The following is a 10,544-nucleotide window of genomic DNA, read 5'->3' as shown; positions in this document are numbered from 1 at the left end:
CTCACTGCTGTTAACTATCACATGCAACTATATGAAAGTATAGCATATTATACCATTAATCATAGCATGTAATATATATTTCATTTCAAATCACAACAACATATGTCAGTTAACCTCTTTTACCATTATATTCATCACTTTTCACTATTTTTCCACATATAGCATGATCTCTAATAACCGAACCTTCAAATCACCTCGACTTGAAACCATAAGCTAACATTAGACTAATATACACTCTCTAATAACCAAAGGTGTTTTATTGCACTTCCAGACTATGGTTTCTCCTAAAACACACAATAGGGTGTCGTTGACTCTAACACTACCTCATATTGATACTAAGGAGTCTAAATCTCCAACACCACACCTCAATAGATACTAAAGAGATAATCTACAACACTGCACCTCAAAAGGCGCTAAGGAGATATAATTCTCCAATACCTTACCCCATTGAGCACTAAGGAGAATATGCCATATAGTCTTTCACTACCTTTCCACATAGGTGAACTCCCACCCTTATGATCATGCTTTTTGAACCAATCATAAGTTCCACATTCACACATGTATCCAATACACATAGCATATATATATGTATGTAAAGTATGAAACCACATGTTTTCATTCATTTGTTGCATCAAAAACCCTTTTTATGTAACATTCACACAATGTTATAAAACATGCTTAGCTTAAAACAATTTCATGCACCAGATAGTATATTCTCACATAGTTACAATAAATAGTCAAATAGAGAAAGTTATTTGGTTACCTTAACCCTTCTGTTACTAGAAAAGTTACCTTTAGATTTCAGTTGCCACTATAACTCATCACAAGCTTCCTTTCTCAACTCACACGTGCAATATGTCAATCTATACACAATTGGCACAATTTAGTCTATTGGTCCATTTGACTAAAAATACCTATTTACTACTCATGGCTATAACTAGCCATTCATTACATTCCATTTATCCACTGTAAGGTAGTTACCACCCAATTACCACTTTATATCACTCCAAATGATCTCAATTCAATTAAACATGATTTTCACCCTTATTTTCCATTGAATTAGGGCCAAATGGAGCCTACTAGTTCAAAGCTGTATCATTCATCTTTAAACTAATTGCAAAGCTCTAATTTAACTCTCAGGAGCTTTTTTATTACTATCAGGAAAGAACAAACCCCTAAAATTTCATCGATTTCATTTCTCTATAATTCATACTAAGAGAAATTTAGGTAGAATTGAAGGTAAGGGTTATACAAAGCTTACCTGATGAGTTACTAATTAAAAGTGCCTTCCAATGCTATGAAATCTCTTTCCCTATCAGACCTCAACTTCTTCTCTTTTCCTTCACGTGTGTTTCTAATTTCTCCTTTTGAAATTCACCCTAATTTCACAGCTTAAGGGGTCATTTTTAGTCCATGTGCCATGGTGCATGCAGCTTGTGACACAGCACGTGGCGTAGTAAGGAGAATCCCCAGCACATGCACATGCTTCGACCTAAAGTGCAATTCTTCCACCCATATTTGCCCATACAACATCCAAAGGACACAAATTAACAACTAATCATCTAAGTCTCTAATCCTTTACTAATTACTACTTTATCCCTGATTAAGTACATTGGACACCCTTGGATATTAGCCTTGTAAGTCTTCTTATTTTTATCCCATCCAAAGCTAGCATAGAAGGCCTTCACCACTTCAGCTGAGTAAGAGAGATCAAGCTCTAACAAGCCTTTGTAGTCACTCAAATATTCATCTATGTTAAAGTTATGAGCTATGATAAAAGAATCATATTTAGTGTAGTGACTTGTGACCATACAGTAGAGGAGAAATACTGATTAAGTCTAGATTGATGCTCGAAGCTTAGAAGCATTCCTTCTTTGATACTTGCCTCTGAAACTTAGAGCCGGTAATTTGGGCCAAGCCCGATAGGCCAACCCAAACTTGCCCGAAAATTTTAAGCCCGATCCCGAATAAAAAAATATTTTTTTAATGTTCGGGCTTATTCGGGCAGCCCGAATACCCGTATCATTTTTTTTTAATTTTAACTCTTGGTCAGAAGAACTCAGAATGTGAACATTAGACACACACATTACACAGAACACTGTTCTAATTCTTAATTAATTTTGCTTGACGGTGAGATGAGAACAGATAACTCACACCTCACTCCTTACTGCATAGCACACTAGTCAAGATTCAATAGTTAAGACTTAGTGCTTAAAACAACAGATCACAAATCACAGAGCCTTACGAGTCAGTCAGGCCCTCATGCCCTCAGCTCACCTTAGTCACACACTCATACTCATCTTCAAGCAAGAGAAATCAGAAAGCATTGAAAAAGGAAGGTAAAACTATAAAACCCAAAGAGAAAAAAACAGAGAGAACTTCAAAGTTCAAACATGCGGTCACCCATGGCTAGCCAGACCAGAAGGCAGAAACACTGAAGCAGAGTCAGCACGAGATGAACGAGACTGTAGATGATGGCACGACGTCGAACCTCGATGGCTTAGATAGTTAGATTGAGTAACTCAGACGAAGGAGAGATATAGACAACTGAGCTCAAACACTCAAAAATGACATAGATGAGAGACGATACAGATATGTCAATCGTGACTCTGACTCTCCTCCTCTCATCTCATAAGACTGGTCTCAGCCTCTCCAGTGAGTTCAGTGACTTTCCTCTTCTCTTGGCCTGTCTAGATTCTAGTTCTCCTTGCATCACACTATTGCAGATCTCAGATCTCCTTGCCTTGCCATTGCCCTCTTTTCCTTCTTGTTCTGGCTCTACACTCTTTCAGGTATATCTTCCTCACGTCACCACCAACCATCCCTGGGAGCATAGGTGAGCTTTCATCATCTGATTTTTAAGTTCTTTTTTTGTTTTTATCTCATGGATTGATCAGTCTATGATTCTCGATAGGATTCAAATAACATAAAATCTTTTAGTTGATTGATCTATGATTCACTGATTGTTGCTGCATTTATATAGATTAGAAATTTTAGTCCTTATTTATGCTTTAACTTAAGTTGCCGTGACTTGACTTTTCCAACTAAATGTTTGATTATCAAAAAAATGTGGATTGGTAATCATTATATTTTATATAAATTGATTATTGACAAGAAAATTCTAGTTGTTTGCTGAGCTTAAACTATGATTAGATTGATGATAAAAATTTGAATGAGATGTTTCTTTTCATGTTCTCTCTTTAACTTGTTTAGTGGACTAGTGGTGGCTAATTAATTTTATTTAATTGTCTTATATATCCTATTATATGAAATTGGGGGTTCTGTTAGTAATAGAAATATGGCTACTAGTAGTAGTAAGGTGGATGATAATTTGCATTCTAGTGAAGTGGATAATGCTGCAATTGTGTATGCATCCCAGAATAAGAAGGAAAAATCTATTTGTTCTAGTAAAAGAACAGCTTCTGAACAAGGAGGGAAGTTTTCTAGAAGTAAAAGAGTCAAAACTTATACGTCTGATGTTTGGAAGTCTTTTTCCAAAGTTATAATTGATGGAAAAACAAAGGCTAGATGTAATGGTTGTAATAAAGATCTAGCAAGATCTGGAGCTGATGGCATTTCCCATCTAGCACGACATGCTAAGAATTGTCCTCAACTAGCTAAGTATCATGATGTTGGGTTAATGTTGATGGATAAAGAAGGAAAGTTGAGGTCTAGGAAGCTTGATGAAAAAGAGGTGTGGTATTCTTTGTCTATGATGATAATTGAACATGATTTGCCTTATTCTATTGTTGAGTATAAATAGTTTAAGCATTATTCTACTGTCTTGAATCCTAGTGTGAAGTGCATTACTAGAACAATAGTAGTAAGTGATGTCATGAAAGTGTATCATGGACATAAAGAAGCCTTGAAACAAAAATTGTTAAATAGTGTTAGAAGAATTTCCTTGACTTCTGATTGTTAGATAGCTGTAACCTCTGAAGGTTATTTATATTTGACTGCTCATTTTGTTGATGAAAATTGGATATTAAATAGTAAAATACTTTCTTTTTGTCACATGGAACCCTCACATTTTAGAGTAGAATTGGCTAGAAAAGTATATGATTGTTTGGTGGAGTGGGGGATCAATAAGAAAGTATTTTCTATCACTTTAGACAATGCCTCTACAAATGATAATATGTAGGACAAATTAAAAGAGAGGCTAGCTTTGCAAGATAGTACAAGCTTGATTTGTGAAGGGGAGTTTTTTCACAAAGGTGCTGTGCCCATATCCTAAACCTAATAGTTCAAGAGGGTTTGAAAGTGATAAGTACAGCTTTACGTAAGATTAGGGACAGCATTAAATATGTGAGAGGATCAGAGGTAAGGATGATTACTTTCAACCGATGTGTTGAAGAAGTTGGTGGAATTGATTGTTCAATGGGCTTACGAATGGATGTGCCCACTAGATGGAATTCAACTTTTGTAATGCTTGAGAGTGCATTAAAATATCGTCGTGCTTTTACCAGCTTATCTTGCCATGATACAAGTTTTACATCTTGCCCAACACATGAAGAGTGGAGGAAAAGAGAGGAGATGTGCAATTTCTTGAAGCCATTTGATGTTATGACAAAGTTAATGTCTGGGTCATCTTATCCCACTTCAAATTTGTATCTCTCTCAAGTGTCAAAAATTTGACTCTTGTTGGATGAAAATATGCTCAATGGTGATCTTGTGATTTGTGAAATGGCCAAAAGAATGAAAGACAAGTTTGATAAGTATTGGAATGATTATAACACTATCCTTGCTATTGCAGTTGTGCTTGATCCACGAATGAAGCTTGAAATGATACAATATATGTATGCCAGAATTGATCCTATAAGTTGCCATGCGAGGATTGGGAATATTCAAAGCAAATTGAAATATATTTTTAATCAATATAAAGAAATGACTTCTATTTCTGATGTTAGGACTGGATCAAGTTCAACAATGCCAACACATGGATATCAAGCTCAATCCTCTATTACTTCTAGTGCTTCAACAAAAACAAGCAATGTTCAAGGAATTTTAGATGTCATTTTTTTTTATATTTTTAATCTTATCTTAATTGTTTAAGACATATATTACTTCAAATTTTTGCATGATGCAGGATTGGATTAGTTATACAAGTATGAATTTTATGTCTATTGTCAAGTCTGAGCTTGAATTTTATCTGAATGAAGCAATACTTCAGCCTCATGTATATCAAGAGTTGGATGTCCTTAATTGGTGGAATACTAATAAAGGTAGATTTCCAATTCTTTCAAAAATGGCAGCTGATATACTTAGCATTCCAATCACTACAGTTGCAAGTGAGTCTGCATTTATGGGTTCTTATAAAATACCAGAGCACTCTTCTTCCTAATAATTTTCAGGCTCTTATTTGCACCTGTAACTAGTTGCGTGGTTTTCAAGATGACGGTAATATATGATTATTTTTTTGTATTTTTCTTTCTTCATTGGAAGCAAATTTCACTAAATTATATTACCAAACTTGTTCATTTATTGCAGATAATGAAATAGTGATTGAAAATGAGAGGAAATCATTTAAAGAAATTTCACCATTTGATATGCCCACTGAGAGTTCAAATGTAGCTTCGGATGATAATGACAATGTCAATCAAGAGAGTCAAGAGGAATAGGGAATTAGAAAAAATTGATTGCATGATGTTTTGAACTTTATTGTGAAATTTTCATCTTTTTTGTCAAGGGATTATGCAGTTATGTAATATTAAACTTATTTTCAAGTTATTTAAACACTTATAAGCTTTATTAGTACTTGGTAGCATGCCTTTTTTGTTAAATGAAGTAATTAACTTTTTAAATTTTGTTATTAATATTAATATTAATGTGTTTTTTATGATTTATTACATGTATTTTACTAATCTAAAATGTGTTGTTATGTTTATATTATTTAAAAAAATTAACTTTTAAATTGCAAATTGAAATTAGTTCAAAAAAAGGTTAACAAAATTTTTTTTAAAAGTTTCGGGTATTCGGGCCAGCCCGAATAAGCTCGAAGCCCAAAGATGTTAAGGCTGTGCTTGACTATATGAGCTTTTTTTAAAGGATATAATACTTAAAGCCTGATCCAAATAAGCCCGGCTCGAATAAGCCCAGCCCACCTGAATTACCGGCTCTACTGAAACTTCACTTAGAGCCACGTTGCTACTATCGTTAGACAAGTCTTGACCAATTCTAATAAGTGCTTCTTCTTATTGATTAGTTATAGCAGGCCCTGATGTATAAGCAAGCTCCTTAGATTTTCTTAGAGTTCTGAGCTTCTTGAATGATCAAGGTGATTTACTGCCTTTTATAATTAGAGCTTCTATGAATTTTCTCTTTTTCATACTAGTTCTCTTTCCAGTCTCCTTTATTCTTGCCATTACAGAGAATTTGTAGAGAATAAATGAATTTAGGTCGAAGAAAGAGATGAGTTCAGAGTGAAGTGAAGTGTGAGAAGCATATTAGAAGAGATGGGTATAACAATTTGAGTACCAAAATGGTCAAAAAATAATTAAGGAGGCAGTTAACAAAGAAGGATTGAGTAACAGCTAGAAAAAGGAATGTTGGTTCATGCATGAAAATGAAAGGCAAACGAGGAAGATATATATAGATAATGCAGGATCACATGTGAGACAAAACTAGTTTCACATGTGATTTAGCACTTTTAGCTGACCAAGTGCTCTTTCTTGCTTGTGACAAACAAGTTTCATGCGTGATCTAGTAGCAAGTATAACATTCAAATAATGCACAATTAATATAAGTAAAGTCATGCATGGTCACAACTTGTTTTCACATGTGAAATGAGCCACTATAGAATACCATGCTCTTGAGAAGACATTTCATGCAAGTAAGCCTTCCTATATCACACGTGAATTGACACAACTTAGAAAGAATGATTTACTAAGTGCTATTTCACGTAAGTAAAACTAATGTCTTCATGCGTCATTTAGCACAGATCAGAGGTGAAGATATCTTAAGTGCTATTTCATGAGAGTGATAAAACATATTTCACATTGAATATGCAGTCATATAGAGAAACATAGAATCAAGCAAATTCACACAAGATAAGGTAATTAAACTTTCAAGAAATATTTTCTAACAGTAATAACCAATATTTTAAACACATTATACCTGATCTTATGACTTCTTTCTTTAAGATTTTCCTTGATTTATTCCAATGCTGTAAGGATTTACAAATTTATTCCTGTAAAAACAACTTAAGACAACTTCGAAACTTAAGTTAGTAAAAGATTAAAAAATGCACTTTAATTAAATTTTAGAAACTTACAATTTATTAGGATTTACTATTCCCAATTCCCTTCTAATGAATGTAAATTGTTCTTCAGCTAAAGGTTTAGTGAAAATATCTACTAGTTGTTTGATAGTAGGCATAAATTCCAGTATGATGTCCTTCTTTTGCACATCATATCTTAAGAAATTGTAAGACTTGCCCTGAGTGCTTTTCAAAAATCACATAATTCAAATAAACTACGTGTGGTTAAGGAGTTGATCCTCTAACCAACTTAAGACATAAATCATTTAAAACTTAAAAAAAATTTATAGGTTCTACCTATAGTGCATAGAAGCAAGCTACACAAAAGTGGAATAAAAAGATGCTGTCATGACAGCATTAAATTGTTGTCATGACAGCCCTCCTGGGCCAACTTTTAAGAGGTGTCATTTCGTCATTCGACCTCCGATCGAAGTGATTTTAAAACTTGGGCTAACTTTTCTGTCTACTCTGCATTGTAAGAAGCTTTTGTTGGATCAATTTGATTTTTTATGTGGTCTCATCTACCACATCCAGTCCCATCATTGTTAAAAATCAAGTAAAACCAAATTTTGCTAAGAAAAATTCAAACTTTGGACCTTTATCAAATTATTCTAAATTTTAATTTAATTATAGATATTTTATTTTATTTTTTTATAAATTCGAGTTTTAAAATTTTTAGGATGTTACAGAAATGTGTCTAATCTTAATGTGCTTGGTTCTTGAGTGTTGGATAGGATTTTTAGCCAAGTGAATAGTGCTGGTGTTGTCATATCTGATTGGAATTTCCTTGAGATAAACTCCCAACTCTTCCAATTGCTGTTTTAACTACAAAATTTATGCATAACTACTTCCAGCCATCAATTATTCAGCTTCACATTATGATAATGACACACTATTTTATTTCTTATTGAACCATGATATTAATGAGTCACCAAAGAACAACAAGTTTCATTAGTGCTCTTTCTATCTATCTTGTATCCTCCATGATCAACATCTGAGTAAGTAATCAATTTAGGCTTTCCTCCTTTTAGAAACCAAAGTCCTAGCTATGTAGTTTCATTCAAATACTTGAAGATTCTTTTTATAGCCTTTAGATGTGATTTTCTTTATATCAGCTTGAAATCTTGCACACATACAGACACTAAACATGATATTAGGTTTGCTGGCTATCAAGTAGAGTAGTGATCAAATCATTTGCCTGAATTTTGATTGATCCTCCTTTTTTCCTTTTTCGTCTTTATCCATTTTGATTGATGCACTCATAGGTATGTTGCTTGGATTTGAATTTTTGAATCCAAACTTCTTTAACAATTCTTGAATGTACTTAGTTTGGCTTATAAAGATCTCATTCCTCATTTGCTTGATTTGTAATCTGAGAAAGAAGTTCAGCTCTCCCATCAAAGATGAGTCCTTATTGGGGATCAGAGAGGAAGTTGAGGAAGGACGGAGGGAAGATTTTGAGGTTAGACACGATGGAATCTTAAGGTATAATGGGAGATTATGCTTGCCTAATGATGAGGTAATGAGGAGACTTATATTAGATGAAGCTCACAGAAGTAAGTATACCATTCACCCAGGAGCAACCAAGATGTACCATGATTTAAAAAAGGATTAGTGGTGGCTAGGTATGAGAAAGGAGGTAACTAAATTTATTGCTCGTTTTTTAACTTGCCAAAAAGTTAAAATTGAATACCAAAAGCCAGCGGGGTTATTATAGAATCTAAAAGTTCCAAAATGGAAATAAGATAGCATCACTATGGGTTTTATTACGGGTTTACCTAAAACTCCATCTAGCTATGATTTCATATAGGTAATTTGTTGATAGGTTAACCAAGTCGGCTTACTTTTTAACTATCAAGGTGAATGATCTACTTGAGAAGCTAGCACAACTTTACATGGATGATATAGTTAGGTTACATAGGGTGTTAAAGAGCATTGTGTCAAATTGACACCCTCGGTTTTCTTTAAGGTTATGGAGAGCACTCCAGGATGCTATGGGACTCGGTTAAATTTTAGCATCGCTTACCATCCTCAGACTGATGGGCAATCTGAAAGGACCATTCAAACACTCAAGGATATGTTGAGGGCTTGTGTGATTGAGTTGAAAGGGAGGTGGGATCGACACCTGCCACTTACAAAGTTTGCCTATAATAACAACTTCCACTCAAGTATTCAAATAGTGCCTTATGAGGCATTATATGGGAGAAAGTGTAAATCTCCTCTTTGTTGGACAGAGCTGAGCGAACGAAGCTTGTTAGGCCCAGATTTAGTGGACCAAACTACTCAAAAGATTGAGATGATCAAGTAGAAACTACTCACAGCTCAAAGTAGATAGAAAAGCTATACAGACAAATAAAGGCGACCATTGGAGTTCATGGTGGAGGACCACATTTTCTTAAGAGTTACACTTATGACCAGCATTGAAAGAGCAATCAAAGCTAAGAAGTTAACTCCCCATTTCATGGGTCCTTATGAAATTCTTGAGAAGATTGGACTAGTAGCTTATCAAATTGCCTTACCTCCACAATTGGTGAATATCCATAACATCTTTCATGTGTCACAGTTGAAGAAGTATCATTTGGACCCCTCCCACATTATTGAACCTAAAAAGATTGAGCTCAAAGAAAACATGACCTATAGAGTATAGCCAGAATGAATTGTAGATGCAATAGATAAGCAATTGAGGAAAAAGACCATCAAGCTAGTAAAGGTGGTATGGAAAGGAATGGCTGCAGTTGATGTAACTTGGGAGACTGAGGAAAAGATGAGGGAAGAACACCCATTTTTGTTTGAATAGGTATGAGTTGACTTGCACCTTAAATTTTGAGGACAAAATTTCTTTAAGGAGGGGAGAATTTATAACACCCTAAATTTTATTGGGCTTTAGTGTATCCATAGGCACCTTAAAATGGACCTAGGATTAAGTATTAGGCCTAAAAAGGTAAGACAGTAAATATACATACATACATACATACATACATATATATATATATATATAAATGTTAATAACTAAAGTAATTAAATTTAACAAATGTTTAAAATTAACTTTTAAAAAAATTAATTAAAATAATAATATTTAGATAATGTTGTTAAATTTTGAAATATATCATATCCTCTTAAAATTATCTTGACAGATATAGGTATTTAAAAAATAATAATAATAACAAGGAAATAAAATAATTATTATAAGCTTAAATGTATATACATAGTGAAAAACTTACCTCTATATTTATTTAGTTTCATTCACTCTTCCCTAGATGCGGCTGCCTACTGTTTCTTAAGAACTCTC

Source organism: Prosopis cineraria, unplaced genomic scaffold (assembly GCF_029017545.1).
Source record: "Prosopis cineraria cultivar Desert tree isolate PC_DT_omini unplaced genomic scaffold, ASM2901754v1 PC11, whole genome shotgun sequence".
NCBI lineage: Eukaryota > Viridiplantae > Streptophyta > Magnoliopsida > Fabales > Fabaceae > Prosopis > Prosopis cineraria.
The sequence above is the reverse complement of the archived record's forward strand: the minus strand, read 5'-3'. Positions refer to the sequence as shown.